The sequence below is a fragment of the Zonotrichia albicollis genome, chromosome 3 (assembly GCF_047830755.1).
Source record: "Zonotrichia albicollis isolate bZonAlb1 chromosome 3, bZonAlb1.hap1, whole genome shotgun sequence".
NCBI lineage: Eukaryota > Metazoa > Chordata > Aves > Passeriformes > Passerellidae > Zonotrichia > Zonotrichia albicollis.
The window spans coordinates 26,384,181-26,402,875 of record NC_133821.1 but is presented as its reverse complement, the minus strand read 5'-3'; positions in this window follow the sequence as shown (position 1 = coordinate 26,402,875).

Below are 18,695 nucleotides of genomic sequence, written 5' to 3'. Positions count from 1 at the left end.
CAAAAAGGTCCAGATTTAAGTAGACAGACAGGGTGTTGACAGTGTACCATAGAAAAAGTTGTAAGTTGTTAAAAAGAATTAAGAATCAAAATCCTTGTTGTATTATGGTTGAGGGTCTGGAATGAGCTTGAAATATACTTGATGCATCCCATTGTCTATTGTTACTAGATCAAAGGAGAAAGACTGTAAAAATGAGTAAAAATCATGTGACAACTCATGCTGCCAGACATTTCAAGGCATGAGCAGACAGCATTCAGTCAGCACTCTTGGATCATATTTCTGATTGTATCTTCACAAAAACAAGGATCAGAAACAGAATTTCCTTTTCTTCTTTTTTCTTTTTTTTCCCTTCAATGAGAATGATGTAACATGAGGAGCTCCAGCCATACATGAACACCTTTCTTGTCCAGGCTGCACCGTGGAGCTTTGCCCCTAGGTGTGGGCTTGTGGCGGGGTGAGCAGAAGGTGAAGGGTGGAAGAGGCCGGCACAGCATGATGATAGCTTCAACATTTGAGAAAGCTGCTCTAAGTGACATCTTGGGAGGAACAGTTTGAAAAGCTTTATTCAAACTTGTGCTGTTTCAAAGGACACTGTATGAAATCTTGCATGCCTATTTAAAAATTTAAGCTGAAGAAGTGACTTGCAGCAGACAACCATCCTTCTGAAAACTGAACTGGTCTTATAAAAACCAGACTACACTGCAGGAAAGAAATGGTGGGAAATCTAATCAGATAAGCACAAACAGCAATGGATTCAAAGCCTCAGTGTATCTGTGAAGGAGAAAAACTGCCATACAGTTATGTTAATGACATTGAAGAGAAGTCAAATTTTTCTGCTTCTACCTTCATTTCAAATATCTTGAGCAAATACCATTTTTCAGCCACTAAAATGAGCCATTGATTGATTGATTGACTTGTCAATGAAAGAAATATTACTACCAGATGATGTCATGATGATAAACCATCTGAAAAGACATGAGTAAGAGTTGTGAAGGATCTTAAACTAGAGAGGCAGAACCATTGGGAATAAAGTGCTAAAGGGATCTATAATACCAGAAGACACAAAGTAGCACAGGCACTAGTTGTCCTATTTTCTGCACATTTAATACGGCTAGAAAAGATCCACTTGAGAACTTATTTGGATTTCTGAAAAAATTTTTGATCAGCAAGAAGCATTACTGCAAGTTTTGTAATGGGCTTTTCTGAATATGAGATGCTCAGTGGTATGAATGTTAAAAAGTTATTGAACATCAGCTGATCCAAAAGCAATTGCCTGCATGCACTCCCTTAGCCAGCAGCAAGAGTGAGGAACTTTAGATTGCCTATATCCTCTTCACAGAAACAGTGGAACTCTGCTTGGATTTGTAGAATGGTATAAAACTGTTATATACTATATAAAACTATACAACTGTTCCACAAAAACAAGAATCAGAAGTTATTTCAGAAAATTAGAGTCAATTGAAATGGATTAAGAGAATCACTTTGCAGGCAGTGGATAAGTAACCTCGTGGAAATTGGTCATATTTCACAGTTCTCATTTTAGGTCAGGTAGACATCTCTGTGCATGTTCATATTAGATGGAGATAAAAACAACCCTGAGGGCAAATAGACCTTCAGGCTTCGGAACATAAACTGTACTCTGATTAATAGGGTAAGGAGGAAACTTAGAACAGTGAGGACAGTGCTACACCCTATCTGTTCAACAGAGGATTTCCTCTGCTTAAGCACTGTAGATTTTTGTATTGGCTTCCTGATGTCCAATATGACAATTCCTGTGGTTTTTCCTTGTGTAATATGGGCATCAGTTGAATCATACATTAGATCATGGCACCACAGTGGATCTCTGCTTGCAGTTACTGACCTTGGCATTTCAGCAGCTCCACTCTCTCCTATTCTTGCTGAATTTTGAAGTCCCTGTTGATTTGGTGGTGCAATTGTTCATGTTTCTTTTAAACATACTCTTCGTGTAGATCCTGCTTGGCAAATGGTAGTGAGCTTGTGAGCTTTGAAGGCTGGCTTGAAAACTGTGAACATCTGAAGATCCTGTGCTTTTTTCTGCTTTAAATATTTTATCTTCCAGCTTGAAATTATTTATTGGATCAACATGTGAACTGCTCCCATTGGAAAGAGACTGGCTGTGAGGATTTTCCCTGTATTTCTTCTTGAAAGGAGACTGCTGATGTTAGGAGCCACTGCTCTTGTAGCATGGCTGGCATTGAGAGAGCATTTTCTCCAGAGAGAGACTCTTTGGTTGGGAGCAGCTGCTGCTTGCAAGGCTGACTGGAAGAGATCCTGTCCCTGGTGGTTCGGGCTGAGAGGAGACCCTGCAGCAGGGAAGTGCTGCTGCTGGAGCAGAGCCAGGGTGGGGTGAGTGAGCATGGAGGACTCTGAGCAGGAAGAGCTTCTCTCACACAGACCCTGCCCATCCCCAGTGCCCTTAACCAAGCAGGGCTGGGGGCTCCTGGCGTGTTTCTGGCCCAGGGATGGGCTCCATTGCTGGGATTGCAAGAAAAGTTTTGTGTGTCTCTGTGAGTGTTTGTTTATATTGTCTAATGATGATTTGTTTCACACTTGGGGCATGTTTGATTTAGTTCAGCAAATTATTCAATATTTTAGTGTGTGTTTAATAAACATAGTGAAACCTGCTCAACTCTCCACCTCTATTAGGCATCCTCTGTCTTAGGGAACAACTTTAAGATATCCTCAAGATTTTTCTTGCAGTTTTGTCTGACCTTTAGTAAAGATGCCGTCAGCCAAGCTACTGAGCTTTGCTGCTCCCTTGGGTGAACTGCCTAAGACAGGTTTCAGTCTGTTTCACTAATAATAATTTGGTTTTCTTCTCTGTGAATGTGTATTGGTTGTGCGTGGTCTGGCTGTTTTTCTCTTTCTTCACTTCTGTTCTGGAGTTGATTTTTACTCAGGTGATCCTGTTCTATTCTACATTGGGTTGCTCAGCAATGAAAATATATTTAGATTATTTTCTTTCACTGGTTTCTTTTAAGAGAAATAATGTATCTTATGCACAAGATGGAGTTAACTTATGCACATACAAAACTATATACATACACATTTTCTTTAGCATCTTTGGGGCTACAGTTATTTATTTTACCTCCCTTTTCTATTTTTTGCTATTTTAGATTTCAGCAAATGTTTCATATTGTAGTGGATGTCTGATTTTTACTTTTGGCATATGATTTTTACTTCTGGCACAACTAACTCCTTTGGTGTTTAGAAGTGAAAAAGCAGTACCTAGAAAATCAAGACTGGGTTTTATGCTGTTAGCCACTCTTATCTAAGGAAAGTAAAAGAAAATACCTTCCTGTTATGGGCTACAAGTTATCTGCACAGAAGGAAGCTAATGTGCTCCTAATTAGATAGGAAGGGAAACCAAGGAACATGAAGCTACCTATTCACAGCTAATTTTAGACTTTTGTTTAGCAGTGCTAACACAGAGACACTGCTGTACCTGCAGACAGCCCTGGGGAGTGTGTCAGCTTAAATAATATGCTGTACCCTGTGTCAGAGAGCTCTTGGCCCCAGCTGGTCAGGCTCCCAGACCTCCTGGAAGCAGTGCTGAATTCTGGAATGGGAGCAGAGCATTCCAGGGTACCATGCTGAACATCTGGACCTTAACTGTAAGACTGTGATTACTTTATTTTTTTCCTTTTGTAGACTTGACCTGGGATCTCCATTGTGTTTATTTTTTTTTTAAATTTACCCATGATACCTGTTCTAGCCAGCTCAGCCTTTGTTGGTTAGAAGGCATCAATGCAAACCAAACAACTTTTTTCTCCATGCATGGATTTATTTGATAATGTTGAAAAAGATGCCTTTTTTCTTGCCTCTATTTAAGAGGCAAGAAAAATGTTTGCTTCTCATGGTGATGGTTTTAATTCTAAATAATCTATGATTACACAATCATAGTATTGTGGTTTTGGGTTGGAAGGGACCTTAGAGATCTTCTATTTCTGACTCCCCTGCCATGAGGAGGGACAACTTCCACTAGAAAAGGTTTCTCAAAGTCCCATCCAACCTGGTTTTGAACACGTCCAGGCTTGGGGAAACCACAACTTTCCTGGGCAATCAGTGACAGTCTTCACCAACATCGCAGTAAAGAATTTCTTCCAAATATCTAATCTAACCCTACTGTTTCAGTTTAAAGCCACTTCTCCTTGTCCTGTCACTCCATGCCCTTGTCAAAAGTCCTTCACCAGCACTCCTGGACCCCGTTTAGGTACTGGAAAACCACAGTAAGGTTTCCTTGCAGCCTTCTCTTCTCCAGGCAGGACAACCTCAGCTCTCTCAGTTCTCTTCACAGTGCAGGTGCTTCATCCTTCTAATCACCTTCATGACCCCTCTCTTGGCTCCTTCCAGCAGGTCCACATCCTTCCTATGTTGGGGTCTCCAGATCTGGACTCCGGGTGAGGTGTCACAAGAGCAGAATCACCTCCCGTGCCCTTCTGCCCAGGCTACTTTTGATGCAGCCCAGGATACAGTTCTCTGGCCACCAAAAATTGGGGATTTTGATAACTCCAGGAATATATGCACTGATGCTTGAATACTAATGCTAGCTATGCATTTTATTTAAAAAAAAAAAAAAAAGAGCAAAAAACTCTGACAATAACTGCTGTGAGTCACATTATAGCTGCAAATGTGCTTTGTGCCAGGAAAGAAAGAGGTCAGGAGAGAATCTGAGCAGTAAAACTGCCTTGCTGGTTTTGCTTTGTCTGCAGAGGCTCTGCAATACCACTTACCTGGTCATCCCAATGGCAGGGAAAAAATGTGGCACAGGAAGGGGGAATTGGTTGTGATGTGCATATATACATATGAACATGCAGGTATTGCCACATGAATAAAACTATGGTGCTTACTAGAGCTGCATATACTGTCCCAAGCTAGATTAAAAATGGGTTTGCATATATTTTCTGTCAAGATCATTTTGTTGAAAAAAAAGGACTTAAACATAGTAACAACACACAACACACAGTCCCTAAGCTTCGTGCCCTCCTTTTTTCCTCCCATTGAAACCAAGTAATCTCACTTGTAAATTTATAATCAAGGACAGATCTCGTTAGCTCACTGGAGCTAGAGGTATATAGAATCATTGTATCATTATTATTTGACTAGAATGTGTCATCTGGTGGTACCCAAATAAAAAAAAATAGCTTTTAGTGCATCTTCGAAAGTTTCACTGCTCACTACGTAAAATGATAAAATTTACTCAGAGTTTTCATCTATTAAAAAAACAAGAAACAGGCAAAATATATTTCTTTTTAACGAACAAGCACTGTCCAGATTTGAGAGTAAGGCTGGCCTTGAATGCATTCACAGTTTGGGCTATACCTTCTGCACATCTGTAATCCCAGTGCACAACACACTGCATAAATTACTTGTGTTTGGCAAGAAGGGCATGTGCAAAGAGGCTGTATCTTGGGTTAGAGGTATGTGCATCCTTCTGCATCCTTTAATACTTCCTCAGTGCCAGCTGGGGCATAGATTATTTATGTATCACTTGAATCCAAATTCTTATATAGGTTTTTACACACATGTACACTTGGCTCAAGATTTTCCAAAGCCAGCCATGGGACTGGAGTCTAAATGAGACAGCTTTTGAAAGGCCCAGTTTTTCAGGGCATGCTCTACATCTCATGACCCTCATTCTAGATGGCTGAAGTTCATCTGCTCAATGCTATTGTTTTCTTTTGACAGTAGGACTCTGAATCCCAGAAAACCCCTGTGTTTTCCTCATGAAAAAAGAGGAAATAAGAGGACCCAACTAAGTGTTTTGTCATGGTTGGTGACATTGATAAGAAGAAACCTAGCAAAGCATAATATGCTATCAAAAATTACCTTCCCCCCAACATATGTTAAATTAGCCAATAAGCCTTGAAGCTGTGTATACCTGATGATTAATTTATGTTATTTTGTGGATGTTTTTCTTTGGAAAAAAGCTTCTATCATGCTAGATTTACAGCATTGCAGAGTTTCACAATGTTGCAATGCTGTCTTCAATTCAGCCGCTTCATATTGAAATTTCACACACAATAATTGGCTGACCTTCACAGCTATGGCAGAAACTAATTAAAGCTGTAAGGCTTTGCAAGCTATGCTTTTGTGTGAAATGTGAAGTTTGGTGATAATGAAATATGGGGTGCAGATGCTATTGTCTCAGATAGTCTGTGTCCTTGGTTCACACTAATGAAGAACAGCAATTATTAAATAAAACATATTTTCAACCATTAATTATTTGTGTTTTGATAGACTAAATGTCCCAGCAGCAGCTCCTTCTTCACTTCTTCAAAAAGTCATTTAATGTAATTTTGCAAGCCAGTAGGAGAGTTCTGAGGATGCTGCATGAGACTTTTACTGCATTTGGAGGATTAGTTTTAGACTCATTCTGCGGTGCATTGCACAAGAAACTGCGCCACAAATAAAGGAGTATGGGATGGGATGATATAAAAGTTTGGGGATTTAATTCCTCTAGACAGAATCTGAATAACACAATCATTATTTCTGTTGTTAAATTCTGTTGTTAATTTCTGTTAAAAAAGACAGAAATTAGTATATGCAGGGGGCTTTTATGGGTAGATGGAAAAGGGCTATATCCTGCAGTCCATCTTTCTTACCCCTTTAAATGTGTCCTCTGTGAGTTCACTTATTTCAGCAGAAGCAGAAGTTGATTTTTAATTATGGTCAATTGGCAAAATTGCTCAGGTGTCCTCTCATTCTCAAGAAAGACTGTTGGGAGATCAATGGGAAAAAAATTTTGATTTTCCCCACTGAGCTGAAATGTGGACTGTGTGTATGTACCCATATCTTTTTGTTACATTTGTGTGCTTACAACTGTAACTTCATAAATTTGGAGCAACATTGACTGTAATGGTTAAGAACCGCTATGGCTTGTATCTTCCAGTCCCCTCCATTAATTCCTCTTCTTTCTTTTTTTCCCTTATACCTCCTGCCTGTCCTTCCCCGATGCCATGTGAGTTTCATGAACCGCCATTTCTCCTTCTATCTGCTAAGATGATCTGTTTAATGTCAACATGATAGGATCTTGTTGTACTTGAGGGCTACTATCTGCTCAGATTAGCTGGAGGAAGGACTTCACCCCTCCTGGAGATACCCACCTGTGGCTCCTTTGTTTTACACTTGATTCACCTTTTGGAGGGTGTTGGGTGCATGCTTGCGGTGCTGTGCTTTGTTTTGTTTTTCCCTTCTCCAGCCTCTAACGCTCCAAAACTTCCATGCCCACTGGAAGCAGCGGTGGTTATGTCTACTAAGCTGAAGTGGAATATGTGCAGATGCCACCAGCGACACGTGACAAGGTGTGCAGCAGATATGAATGCTGGGGGATCATGGTGCTAAAGGCATGCAAGCAATGAAAATCTGGGAGATGCCATTAGAAATCGTTACCTTCCCCTTACTGAGGTGACTTATTTAAAAAACAGCAATTAAAAAGACTTCGGTGATAATTCCTATGGAATTTCTTAGGAACTGGATGATCCCTTTGAGCATCCCAGCCTGGTCATCAAGTAGCAGAGGTCTTCCATTAGAGTGGAATATATTTGCTGTTTGCTGCAATACTGTTGTTTCCATGTTTTAGCATCTGAAACATCAAGTCTTCAGCAATAAAATATATGCAGTGATATCAAGGGATGGAACTGTTGTTAGGGAAATACCATTACATTTTTGTCCATTCTTGGAAATACAGTATTGTCCTACCTGACAGCCATAAACATATAGAAGAATAATTCTTTACAGAAACAACTATTTCAGAGGATTCTTTTGTATAAGCATTCAGTTGTGGGTTTGTAGATAAGAAAAGAGTATATGTATGTTCTACATACTTATGCATCTTGAATAGATACCATTACCTGTACCTCAAAAACAGAGAAGGAAAACTGAGACAGAATTAGAGACTTCTCATTCCTCCTCACAGGACTGATGATCCAAGAGTTGCTTCATTTGGTGTTTTTGAGTAAGTCTCTCCGAGGGTCTTAGCACTTCAAATACCTAAATATCTTCAGATCAGTAACATACCTGCTCAGCTGGAAATTTTGCATTCTCCAAACAAGCCAAACAGTAACTTGCTCAGGATTGTCAATAATTATATTTTCAAGATTTTCCTGCCCCTGGAGTACTCCTCCTAGGGTTAGTGCCAGAGGGAGTCCAGAAATCAAATTCAGGTAGGTTTGGCCAGCTTGGCTCCCGGTGATAAATCCTAGTGTTAAATGTGTATGTGTCTCTCTTCTTCATCAGGCAGGGTTTTCTTATCCAGGCATCATCCAAAGGCTGCCTGAAGAGCAGCCCTGGATGTAGAGGAGATGTGGCCCTCCAGCCCAGCCCTGACCATGGTGCCTTCTTTCCAATGTCACTGTTGCTCACAGAGGTTTTCACATGACTTGCCTTGTGTGTATCCATTAGCATCCTATATATGTATTTAACAAATTATACAGACCTTGACATACGTTTATGAAAAACAGAGGTACTCTCAGCAGCTGGTGGCTGTAATTAAGATTGCAAGGTAAAGGAACAATACATCCTAATATTACAACACTGTTATTATCAAAGCAAAGTTTTTGAGGCTTTTTCACTCATGTCTGTTCCAGATTTTGATGGCATCTGGGCTGTAGCAAGTTGCTCTTTGAACATATAGCACATATATGGAAAAGTACAGAGCTGTGGGTGGGGTGTGTGTGCATGTGCATGTTTGGGCACGCACGCATGCCAATTGCACAAGGCAGTTTCCTATTAGTCTCACTTTACAGTTTCTGATGTTTACTGTGACAAATTTCAGTAAGAGGGGATTTTTTATGCTGATTTATTTGTGAGGCCAGCTTTATGACATTCATATTTTGCATGTTTTTGAGTGACCTGCTTTTTGTGACTTTTGAAAGAGATTCTGTTGTAAAAGAGTGAAATTAAATGAGTGAGTCATCTCTTGCACATAAAATATATTTGAAATTACCAAAAGCTTTAGTTTTTGCTGAACAAGATTAAAACTATAGCAAGAAGATGAAATTCAGCATTTCTGATGCAATCTGACAAACACATGGAACACAATTGCTTGTAGTAGTGGTGTTTACAAGGTGCAAAGATGTCAGTGTGCAGGGTAGAAAGGTGAGGTTTTACAGGTCAGTGAAAAGGATATTCCCTGTGATGTAAATATTTTAGCAAGCTGGACTGTAATAAAGTAAAACTAATGAAAGACCAACAAACTACTAATCTTCTAATCCTGGAGAATAAATCAGATTTTTTAAAAACCCAAACCCCAGAACTATAAAGAAATTATTTCCAATAGTTTGGCAAACACAGCACTTTTCTGTGTTGCTATTTGTCTTTCTGTCATTATATATAAATTTATGGGTGCAAAAGCGTTACATATGAGTTTTGTCTTTCTCATTCACAAAGAGAAATGGGAAGTAACATATAAGTAGGTGCTTCTGATGATGCAAATGTGATCTCCTTAAAATAATTCCCTGGATTCCTTCAACTGACAATTGTGTCAGCTCATATCACGGCTATGGCAGAGTCCGAACATGGGGCTGAAATTTGCTGATTGCCTCTGTTGTTTGAATTTTTTTGAGTACTTGAGCTCTAAGACTGACAGCTTCTCTTTCTTCAAGTGTTTTTACAGCTCCAGGGTTAAAGAGTAGTATCTTCAGAAAGCTCTATTGTGAAGTTTAGTAATTGACACCAATAACATAACAACATTAAATCATCCACTTTTTTTTTTTTTGTAGTGAATAAGCCAGTCTGCTTGTAAATGCATTAAAGGATAGTGTGTAGGTGGAAGAATTATGCTACTATTTTAAGAGCTAATAAATCTTTATTTAAGCAAGGGACCGCTAAAATTTAATTAGGCATATAAAAGCAGAGATCATTCTAAGTGTAAAAATAGGCCAATTCTCACAAGAAAAGACATCTGCTTTATGAAAAAAGAGTAAGTTAAAGTGTACTCCCCTGTTACTACGTCAATAGAAAGGCTGGTTGCAGGAGTCTAAATGTAAAAAAGGAGGAAAAGAAGAAAATAAAGTATTTTCAGACTGTGCATATGGGTATAAAAAACATGCTATGCACTTAGTAATGTTACTTGCTTTGCTTGGCAGTGTTCTTGCAAACAGAATCTTTCTAACTCCTGAAGGATAGCCCTTTGAAAATACCATCTCACCTCCCAGTTGCTGATGCTCCACAGCCAGGTCTCAGTACATGGGTGAGCTGCAGCCTTTCTTAGCACTAGCTATATTGCCTTAGAGAGGTGTGCTACTCATGGAAACGTTTGTGCACATCATGAAATAAATTGTGAGTGGCATGAGAAGTCAGACAAAGCAATTTTGGAAGATGAAAATTACATTGGACAAAACATTGCTCTTGGCGGGTTTGCTCACGTGCCAGCCAGTGTGCTAGTAGGCATTAGGGAAAAAAGAGGAATTCCTGATTTTTGCATGCGACATAAGTTTTTCCTCTGGTAAGCACAGTGTCACCATAGCATTAAAAATAAAGGATCTTTGGCTTGGCATCACCAACATCTCGGAAAAGTTCTTGGAACTTCACACCCTCTAAATCTGTTCAGTGAAGAAGAAATAAAAGGTAAAACTACATGGCATATTAAAAGATCTCTTAAATTTACAAATGTGTATGAAGTTAAAACCTTCTCTATATTACAAGCTGCCCTGAGTTTTGTTTCTGTCTGAGCTGCAAAGCCAGGCAGCACAGGCTGCTCCCCTGCTCTAGTAGGGCTGTGGTGTGTGGCATCTTCAGGTCTGCACAGTGGTTGGTCACTGAACTGCAGATGTAGGTTTTTATTATACAGATTGCTCATAAGCTTTGCTGTGGGTGTTAAAGAGTCTGTGGAGTGACAACAGAGGATGCTTCTGTATCATCTTGAATAAATGTCTCTTCACTTGTGTGTGCTTATTACCTGGAATGCTGTCGCTGGGCAGAGCTTTGGGCAGTGAAGCGCAGAGCTCACCCCTGGGGCTCTGCTTGCTTTCCTAACATAATTATTAAATAACAAACACACTTTCATTTTGCCCAACTAGTACACAGTCTTTGACCTTTCCTACTCTTTCTGTTTTCCTAGCCTCTAAGACCTTTGGAATCTTTTCCAAGCCATCATGTGGTGCTCCATGGAGTGCAGGCACAGCTTCGTGGTGTAACGAATTGTCTGAGCACATTGCTGAATCTATACTGAAGATTCTGAAGAGCAGCTTATACAAATACATGTCAAAAATAACATGGTGCAGCTCATCGTGCTTTAAGGGCAGGACATACAATGTAAATGACCTTTTAATTAAGGTCACTCTGCTTTCTGTGTTTATTTGATTATGCTAAAACAATCTTAGAACAAATTCTTATCTTAACATAATATGTTTTAAGCCTGTGTTTTGCCACGTGAAGGGTACCAGAATGACATAGTACAAGTTAGCTAAAATGCTGCCTTCTCAGCAAGGCTTATGTTTATGTTGCTGCCCATTCATCTTTTTATTTTCTCTGGGAATGTGACACAATCCAGGAAAGCTCATTCTGTGGGGCAGACCCTTTTAAAATGCCAGGTACTGTGTGCTCCAGGCAAGGATAGTCACAACTTGGCTAAGGAAGGTGTCTCTCATATCTCAGCTTTCAATGTTAATCTGTTCTGGCAAGAGTGCCATATGTACACTGAGTTACTCACATTCATATAAGAAACTGAACTTGTGATAGGATCTAAATGCTTTTGATTTGACTTGAACATACATATCCTGGGATTTTCCTTCTCTTGGGCTAAAAAAACCATGGCAATTTCATATATCCAATGTTTCCAAATTTTTTGAAAAATGAAGGAATGTTATTAGTGACACTTGTGCATGCAGGGTACTGTTTTGCATATAAAATACTAACTCCTGTATTCAGCTGTCTTGATTTTCTTTGTTTTGTAGAGTAGACAGGGAGTGGCTGGACTTTTTTGCTTACTATTTTGACAGTTAAGGTATGGATATAATTCAGTTGGCAGGAAAAAACCTTTGGTCCCTAGTGAACTTACAATGTAATGTGAATAAATGCCTGTTATTGATGATGAAGACCAAGCAGAAATTTTGAACCAAACATACTGGACAAAATGGGCCACCTTCTGGCCTCTGTCCTATCTACATGATCCCATAGTGGCCGGCTGGACAGATGGTTTAGTTATGACATGGTGAATTGCAAAGATTTTTGTTTCTCTAAAGTAATTGTTTGTACAAATCACAGACTTTGTATGCGTAAAATTCCAGCCAGATGTTGAAACCAGAAATGAGTCAAGTAATTGATTTTGCTGGGAACTGTGGTGATACCTACTGCAATTTGCAGTGGGACATGTTAGTTGGGAGCAAAGGAATAGCAATGGCTTCCCTTGGAGCATATACTTTATGTTTAGAGATGTGATCTGCAAATGCAAATTTACTGATACTATAGCTTGGATCATTCCCAGTGTTTGAACTGAAATATTTTGGATCTAAAATAATTATGCAAAGTAGACAGTGTTCGTATTAGCTCCTCTCTCTCTTTCCAGATTTCCCATATATTCCACACATCTTTCATATTCTTCCTCTGCTCACATCTATAGCTGATGCAGGAGTAATATCTGCAATTCTCCAGTATCTCCCAAATTGCCTAGCATTCTTTACTTATCACAAGGAAGGCTGCAAGAAAACGCATCTCACAGGTTTTCACTAAGGAATGCCATACAAAGTCATGCTGGGATTTCATCAGAGGATCTAGGTGGCTAGACTGTGAATGTGAGTGGAGCAGCTAGGCAGTGCCTGAAAAATCCGAGAACATTTCAGCACCTTCCAGAAAAAGATATCTGCAAACGAGCTAGGACAGAAGCTGAGGAGAAACACCATTGGCAGACTAGCAAAAGGGTAGCTAACGTTAGAGATTACATCAGTTAGACTTTGTGTAGCTCCAGGAAAGACCTCTGAGATTTGAGCCTGTAAGAAAATGATATTTAGCCCATTGTGGAGTCTTGGTAACACAGGACTGGGCATTAAGATTCATGGCAGAAAGCTGGTACGAGCCATCAGGCTAGTGCAGGAAAGGTGGTGTTTGGGAGAGCTATAAGAGGAATGCAGAGGTGAAGACAAGGTGATGTGAAGAAGACAAGGGCATACACTGAAAGTGAAGGCTGGATGCAGTTCTAAGGAATATGTAAGATAAACTCTGACAACTGCAAATGTTACTTAGCTTTGAGCTCTGGATGTGCATCTCAGCCTACTCCTAGCTTTCTGTTGGGATGAGATGCAGGAACTGTCAGGAAAAGCTCAGAGGTGAGCTGTGGTGGCATCCCATGGCACACAGGAAATTTTAGGAGCCAGGACTGCAGGATGGAATGCAGTGGAGATGCCCATTCCTTTCTTTGGACTGGTCCTCAGTCTGGGGTCAACAGACACATCCTTCCATCCACTTTCACTCTAGACACCTTGCTGAATGATTCCCATACTGTGTTCATTTTCTAGCAATGTATGGCCCCTGCTAAACAACAGAGACAAAGCTTGGGCTGGAGCTGTGTGGAAAACTTGTCAGATTAGTGACAAGTTCTGGCTCTGTTTTTAAATAAGTGCCTTCTGCTTTCAAATAAATTGTGAACAGATCCACAGCAGAGACAAAGCAATTTTGAGTAAAGCAAAGGCCTTCTGTCAATAGTGGCAGCTGAAGGATCAGATCCCTCTAGTACTTGTTGGCCTGTAGCTTTGAAATACCGTTTTTTTGCACTTCTGTCCTTTCAGGAGTGAACCTTTGAAAAGGTTATGTGTCGTGAGAACAAACCAGAATCTAAATATAGCAGGAAAAAAATAGATTAGTTGTCTAGATTTTGAGAACTATGGATTCTAACCCATCCCCTTTAGCTGATGGCTCCTGCTGACTAACAGACAGGCACAGTATCCTGTCTTCCCCCTCCCACCTCCCAGTCTGCTGCTGCCATTTCTCTTGATGAGAGGACAGGCAGCATAAAGGACAACAGTTTAGAGGAGAGATGTGACTCTATTTCAGTAATATGATCCCTTTACAACTCTGTTTCATGAAAACTTCTTCCCTTTTCCTGTGGTAACACAAGGGAAATATTTGTTTGCTACACATGCTTTATTTAGATAAAGGAACAAGGGGGACAGTGTCTTACCAGCATTTAGAAATCAAAGAGGTTAGAGACTATTAATTCAGCCTATTATTAATCTGTTTTTGTATAGAACTCTGCTATTTATGTGACACTAATAAATGTTTGAAAGGATATTTGCCTTTTATTTTACCCTTCTGCTATATAGAAGCACTAACTGGCTAAGCCAGCGCATGCAGCCTCTGTTAATATGTTTCAAATAACAATTTCTTTTCTGCCTTGTTCACAAAAATAAACAGAACGAAAGAAAAATAAAATTGTCAGTAACAACATCTTGCAACTTGGAAAAAAGGATTTGAATTACTAGTAAACTTAACCCCATTGCACACTACCCCACCCCCTGCCCAAAAATCCAATTTAATTTCACATGTTTCTGGCTTTAGTTGCATACAGCTGTGTTATAGCTTAAAACAACTAATCGTTTTCTTTTCATTTTTCTGTTTTTTAATATATTTTTATTTTACAGGAACTATTAGTTGTTTGAACATTTCTTGCAGCACATTTTCCTCTTTAAATTTATCCACAAAATACATAAATAAGGGGTTTGTACTGGGAATTTCTGTTCTGAATTGTATTTGAGGAATGCTTTCAAAGCAAGCTGAGGAAAGTGTTTCAGATGTGCTCATCCAACTTACACGGAATTAAAAAGGAAATTTTCTGCTTTAGAGTTCTATATTTACTGGGAAAATATTTAGTTTTCTGGATATTCATGTGTTGGGGTCTCATTGAGCATACCATTCATTCCTCAAACGTGTTCTTATTTAGAATTTGGGGGAAATTATGATAAATCCACATATAATATGAAAAATAGAGACTTGCAGTACAATAACCAGCCATCCCTGCAATCTCAGCTGACCAGGACGTGTCATTTTTTGGTACTGAGCAGGAGCAAACCTCCCAGCCTGGTTTGGTTTAGGAAGCTTTCCCCAGTGTGGAGCCTGGTGTGTTTGGGACGCTCTTCTGTGGCTGCTGATGGTGCAGAAGGGTCTGAGCCGTGGGAGCCCAGCAGGGGGTAGCCAAGCACTGGTAAAGAAGGAAACCTCCAACTTGGAAGTATTCCTCATTCTACGGACAGGAACAGCGAGCCTGCACTCTCTGAACGGATTTTGCTTCCTCAAGGCTTGCGTTATTTACCCTGTTGGTGAGAAATGGTGCTCTGTTTGCTGGGAGAAGCCACAGTGCAGGAATCACTGCGCAGAATAATGTGCTTTCTTGCTTTCTTTCCCCCCTCCCCTTTACCTCTGGCATGCTGAGAGTTTAGATTGCTCAGGTGAACATTCCCCAGCTAAGTCCTTGGAAGGCGAACAGGAGGGGAAACTGTTTTCTTCTGATAAACTACTGTATTTCTGCAAGTGTTCAAATTTCTTGGCATAGAATACATTTTTTTTTCTTTCTTTTTTTTTTTTTTTTTAAAGCTGCTTGCCAAACGTGTACATAATTTGCTATGCCTATGGAGTTGCATCACTAAGTGAGGAAGCTATGCTTTCCAAACTGAGACTGGCAGCTGGCAAACATAAAATATCTCAACGTTGGCAAAGTCCCACAAAAAAATTAGACACCTGGTTTTGAAAAATCCAAGGCTGGGTCTTCATTTAATATAAAGCAACTGATCTTGAGCCTGTGCTCACTTTCACAACTGAGAACTTGGTCACAACTGCTCCATTTTGCAGCTGAATCTGTCTACGATGGAAACTGAAAATATGTTCTGCTATCTGCCTGGAAAAATGCTGGAGAATATTTCTCCCATTCTCTCCCACCCCTCAAAAAATAATGGGACTTGGCTGGCTAGCTAACATACTGCAGATTGCAGGGATGTAGCAGCTTATATTTAAAAATCAACTGCCCTTCACTTGTGTTGCACCCAGGCCTGCTGGCTTAGGTCAGGAGTCTGCCTTGCCTGGCTCTGTGTCAGCCTCCTCTTGCAGGCAGCATGTGTGGAGGCAGACAGTGGTCCCAGAAAAGGATTATCAGAGATCACCTCGATGCTTGTCTCCAGCTCTGCTCTGCATGGCTTGGTGGCCTAGCCTTTGTTTCTGGCCTCTGCTTCTTGTGTCACTCCTCTCTGCTGGCAAAGTGCTGCCTGCATGACTTGTGTGCTCCAGAAGTGGCTGGAGCTACTGGGGCTCTGGAGGTTGGGTCAGTTCAGGTTCTGCCTCGACAGATGGAGGGGGAGAAGAGTTTCAGCCTTCAGAGAAGGTGGGGAAGCAGCAGCAGAGCTGGTGGGAGCGGCACAACCTGAGGGAGCATGAGGGCCCCAGGGAGAGGTCTCTGTCTTCTGCTGTGTCTCCATTTTCCCAGGGAAGAATTAGTAGGGAAAAGCACCCCTCAGTCCCCAGAGCTATTGCGTCCTGAAACTTCAGTGAATCTTTGTGCAGAAGTTTTGTGCCATGTCCTTGCTTGGTGGCATTGTGATACATTCTTTGGTCATCATTTGTGAGAAAGACGTAAATGCTTATTGTCATTCCTCTCCTAAAACCAAGGTGTTACTGCTTGCACAGTTTAGAAAGTAATACATGTTACCTAATGTATGTATTAATATTGCATACCCTGTTACACACACACACACACACACACATATATATATATATATATGTATATAAAATTACTTTTTAAAGGAGAGACTTGAGAAGGGAAGGAATGCTGCTTGATATCTGTTTAAGTGGATGTTAATATACAAGCCCCTCAGTTTTGTGTAGCTCATACTTACCTTACTGCTACCTACGCCAGGCTGCTCCTGTGTTTCCTTTGTTCTGTTTTCCTCAGTGCAATGAACCCTTACGTTATGAGTTTCTGCTGTAGTTTTAACCTCTAATATGCAACCATTACAGCTTATCTCGTCTCCTAAATTACTCTAAAATCCAATTATAAAATCCTCTTTCCCTCAATAGCATACAACTTGCGACATTACTGAAATGCTGGGTAGCTTTTTTGTTTTTTCTAAATTAATAATAACTACCATTTTCCGTCTGCTCTTACTATAGAAGTCTTTTATATCACTGTGCTGCTTTCCCATAATACATATTATGGTTCTTTTTATATGCTAGTTATGTTTGGAAAAAACAAGAAAGATTTTGAAAAGATGTGCCTGTCAACTGCTGTGTATCAAAATATAACAATGAAAATCCGTAGGGGAAACTTAGCAGAAAATCCCCAATAGTAAATGTATCCTGCCTGAAGAAAATGGCAATTCATCACTTGGTGGACCCTTTCTTTTTGGCAGGAACAGTTGTTACTTCAAACCACTTTTTAATGATTTCAAAATAAGGTTCCTGAGGTAATGTGTAAAAGAAATGCAACAGGGCAAATGAAAAACTCTATATTCAAAGTATTCAAAAATATTTTTGTCTTACCATTATGGTTTCTAAATTTCTAATAGGCTTTGTCTTGTTTTTAAAAAATCAGATTATAAAAACAGACGTAATTTACTTTGGAAGTTTATTAAATACATATCCTGAGTTCCTAGGTTCTCCTTTTTCAAAATGCTGCAGTTTCCATATTAATAGTCCAGACGTTGATTGTGTCCTGACGCTAAATCTTTTGCTCTTAGAATATTAACTATGTTGATAAAACCACTAGCCTGTTTTTAATAAACTCTTCAGTACCGTAAGCATTTTCTGAACCCCAGTGTGAAGATCTGGTGATAAAAGGTATGCAGTGGAAATAAAGATGTGCCGTGAGAGCTTGAGTGAGATTTTCCAGAAGGGTTTGCTAATAGTAAATAACATCTTCACTTGGTCACATACAAATGCTCATAAATATATGTTCCTTTACCCACACTGTCCAATGTTATCTAGTAATTAGTCAAGTGCAATAAATTAATCAAAGAAGGACTGCACACTGATATAAGAAGGTTTACCAAGGGGAAGAGTAATTTTTACAGATCCCATGCTAAAAGTTATGTGGCCTGGAATTGAATGGATTTTTCCAAGTTTACAATGTAAGCTGTAAGATCCCAGACAGCCACAATCCTGTGTGCTGTGGGATCCCAGTCCACCATCCTCATGGGAACTTCTTTTCGCCTTTCCATAGGGATTACATATGTAAGGGTCAGAGTGTTGATTGTACCCTGGTATTTCTCCCATCCTATTTAATTGGACCTTAGCACTAAAAAAAGGCTTCAAAGCCTGATTTTTAAAGGGCGATGCTTGGCTTGTCCACCAGTGAAGTGAATGGCAAAACCCAACTAGCTCCAGAAGTGTCTGATTGGAGCCCAGCCTGCCTCCCTTTGGTTGAATGTTATTCACAGTCCCATCCTCTCTCTCAAAAGTTGAATGAAGATCTTTTTGGTGTTTTTCTGGCCTAGTATATTCTAGTTTGGTATGCTGGAGTTCTCATGCATTTGGAGTTTTGAGGTTATGCAGGGGTTTGTTTGTTTGTTTGTTTGTTGTTTATTTTTTAAATTGTACCTACTTTTTAAGTGATTGCTTATTTGAGATTGGGAAATCTATCACTTAATTTACTTCAGGTCATAATAAATAAACCTGTATCAGCACAGACATAGAAGTCATTGAAAATATATTTATATTTTAAATTGAAGTTCAAGGTAACATTTAGATGAATAATT